Here is a 3661-nt window from a genome sequence, read left to right on the forward strand (position 1 = left end):
CAATTCCAATAGACCACATGGGGAGGGAGTACTCAAACTCCGAGGACCCTTGGGACTATTTCTCTGCACTGTGTAGAGAAAGAAGTCTGCCAATCCTTTTGTTAAAAGTATCTACTTTGGAGCAACCCTTTCTAGCCAGGGCTGGCCTATGGGTCTGACAACCAAGACAGACCCCCCCTTCCAAAGTCCAGACCAGCTGTTCGTGCCTGCTGGCCAGCACAGGGCTGTACAGCTGCTGGCATTTGGCCTGAGATTTGCTCTCATGCCGGCACTCCAGCAGCAGCGAGGTAGTGTGGGAAGAGATGTAGAATGCCTTCGCATTCTACACCTGCTCCTAGCACCATTCACCAAAAATAATTCGACACTCACGTCATGTCGGTTGGCAATAACAGGACGCCAACAGTGGAATGTGTGCCTCTCAAATCCAGAGAGGCGTACCATGATGTAATGGAGGGTGAAAGAAGCAAAATGCAAAACAGTGTATAAGAATAATCTCACATGTGTTAGAAAGAAAGGAGGGATAGAGGGAGACAGGAAGGGAGGGGAGGAGGAGAATGAGTGAATGAATGAATGAATGAATGAGTGAACGAACTGCAATCCAGTGGCAAAATTTTTATATCAGAGTGAAGGGGAGGAAAAGAGAGGGAGACAGAAAGAAAGGTAGGTAGGAAAGGAAAGTGAAGGGAATGAAAGACAAAAAAATTTTTTTAAAACTTTATTTGGCCGAAACCGGTTTGGCTCAGTGGATAGAACATCAGCCTACGGACTGAAAGGTCCCAGGTTCGATTCTGGTCAAGGGCATGAACCTTGGTTGCGGGCACATCCAGTAGGGGGTGTGCAAGAGGCAGCTGATCGATGTTTCTCTCTCATCGATGTTTCTAACTCTCTATCCCTCTCTCTTCCTCTGTAAAAAAAAAAAATCAATAAAATATATTTAAAAAAATAAAACTTTATTTGTATGTCCATATGTATATACATAGAAGAAGATCTGAAAAGATTCAGCTTAACAGTGGTTCTTCTTAGAAGATGAAGGGAAGGCTCTAATGTTTTTCTACTTTTTCTTGTCTATTGTATAAATTTTCTGAATTAGTCCATCTTGATTTTTTTTTCTAGTGAAGAAAAGTTAAGGCAAAGGACTATGCGGTGGGGAGGCAGCTCGCTCCTTGAAGAAAAAGGGCTGCTGTCCCCACTTTGACGTAAATAGAGGCAAGTGCCGTGGAGATGAGAGGTCCGAAAGCTACAGTCAGTGGGCCAAAGGTGGCCTGGCCTCCACTGTTTTGATAAATAAGGTTATATCACAGCCCCTTCTGTTTATTTACATATTGCCTATGGCTGCTTTTGTGCTACAAACAGCACCAAGTTATGTAGTTAGTTGCAACCCAGACACAGGTGTGGCCTACAAAGCAAAAAGTATTTACTATCTGGCCTTTTACAGAAGAAATTTGCTGATCCCTAGTATCCATTCATATTCACCTTGGAAATGGGAGTTGTACAGTCTACATTAGAACACTGACCCAAAAATTCAGACTCTGAGAGGAAGGGATAAAAGGTAAGTTGCAAATTTATCTCATGAATTTAAAGGGTTAAATCAGCAAATGTCATCTCACATCATAAAGACCATCCCTATTCACTCAATGCCAAGAGCCCCAAACACAGCCCTGTCTGTCATTCTTTGTCAGTTTTGTTCAAAGAATTTATCACCATCTGATACTTTCTGGTTTGTTTATGTTTGCCTCCCCCATCTATAGATATAAAAAGCCAGCTACCTTAACGACCAGAACAACCAGAGACCAGAACACCAGGGCCCTTTCCCCAGACTGGCCCCACCCCTGAGGGAGCAGTTAGGGGCTCCCCTAGGCAATGCGATAGGGTGCAAGGGAAATGAGGGAAAGTCGAAGAAATAGAGGGGAAGGTCTTAAGGGTCTGCAGGGTTAGGGTGGTGGGCCTGGAGTAGGTTTGGAGTGTGCTGGGGAAGGAAGAGGAAGATCCCATTGGAAAACGGCTCAGCACAGTACCTTTCTCATTGCGAACCAGGAGGGTGCCAGCTGTGGACTGAAGGGGCGGTTGTTTCATGAATGTGCTTGGGACTGACATGTTCGTGGCAGCGGCAGTACTCCCGAAATTTCACTGATTCCAAATAGTAAACAGCTATCAACGTCAAAGAACAGAAAAATCCTCTCCAACTAGAGGCCCTGGACTTGCAACACGACTGAAGGAAACACGACTTAAGGAGGAGCTAGAAAAACCGGAAGTGTGCGACCAGAGGATTGTGGGATTGTGGAGGACGCCTGGGCGGCTGTGGCTAGAACGTGAGCCTGTTTTTGTGCATGTAAATAGTCAGCCCTAGAGTCCTCAGTCTCGCAGTATTTGGACGTGACTTCTGGCGGGAAATTATTTCTCTTGAGGTTTGCTGTTCCCTTGCTGCGAGGAAGAGCAGAATTAAAGGTTTCCTTTGTTACCTTGGTTTGAAGCGGAGGACAAGAGCCGCGAGTACAGCCAGTTCTACGAGGAGTACACACGCACCTCCCAGGAACTGCAGATGAAGAGCACCCCATGGAAGCCTTCAATGAAACCATCAAGATCTTCGAAGAGCAGGGCCAGACTCCAGAAAAGTGCAGCAAGGAGTATCTGGAGCGCTTCCGGCGTGAGGGCAGCAATGAAAAAGAGATGCAGAGGATCCTGCTGAACTCAGAACAGCTCAAGTCTCGCATTGCCGAGATCCAGGTCTGCCGCTCAAAGCTGGAACAGGAGCGGCGGACACAGGCCTTGGACAACCCGGAGATTGATGAGCGCATGCACAGCCTGAAGCCAGACCTCATGCAGCTGCGCAAGATCCGAGACCAGTACCTGGTATGGCTCACCCAGAAAGGCGCCCAGCAGAAGGAAATCAACGAGTGGTTGGGAATCAAAAAGGAGACTGAAGACCGGTATGCACTGATGGAGGATGAGGATGACCTCCCCCACCATGAGGAGCAAACCTGGTGTGGGCAAGATCACCGCACGCAGGCTGAGGAAATGCTGAGCAGCCAGCGGGATGGTCCTTCCTCATCTGTGAGAGCAGCCAGCGGGGCTGCTATGCCTGCTCTGTGGTGGTGGACAGCGATACCAAGCACTGTGTCATCTACCGCACGGCCACTGGCTTGGGTTTTGCGGAGCCCTACAGCCTGTACGGGCCTCTGAAGGAGCTGGTGCTACATTACTAGCATACCTCCCTCGTGCAACACAACAATGCACTTACCGTCACACTGGCACATCCCGTGCGAGCCCCTGCCCAGAGCCCCCCCTCCCCCTCCCCCCACACACAGCCCACTGACTCACACAGAGCAGGTCTCCACTTTTCTGTCTGTCTCTCTTCTTTGTGAATCTTTCTCTGCCTCAGTCTCTCTCTGGCTTTCTCTGAGTCTTTCTCTGTCACTCTTTCTATCCCCATTTCTGTCCTCTCTGTCTCTCTTAGTCTCTGTACCTCTAAGTCTCTGTTAGGGGAGCATACCTCCTCCACCCCATGCCCCCTTTCCCCATGGGCACTGCCCTCCCTTGGCTCTGGCACCAGTTCCTACAGTTCCCCCAAGCTCCCCCTGCCTGTACCTGCCATGTTTACAAAGGCCCCCGGGGTGCTCAGCCCCAGCCTGGTGCCCTGATTTTTAAGCCATAGACCTGGGGT

At 49.0% G+C, this 3661-nt stretch overlaps 1 pseudogene; it reads left to right on the plus strand.

Moving 5' to 3' along the window:
* The first annotated feature begins 262 nt into the window (after positions 1 to 262).
* LOC103302333 (phosphatidylinositol 3-kinase regulatory subunit beta-like) lies at positions 263 to 3362 on the plus strand (annotated as a pseudogene).
* Positions 3363 to 3661: the final 299 nt, after the last annotated feature.

This window comes from Eptesicus fuscus, chromosome 13 (genome assembly GCF_027574615.1).
Source record: "Eptesicus fuscus isolate TK198812 chromosome 13, DD_ASM_mEF_20220401, whole genome shotgun sequence".
In the NCBI taxonomy this organism is placed as follows: domain Eukaryota; kingdom Metazoa; phylum Chordata; class Mammalia; order Chiroptera; family Vespertilionidae; genus Eptesicus; species Eptesicus fuscus.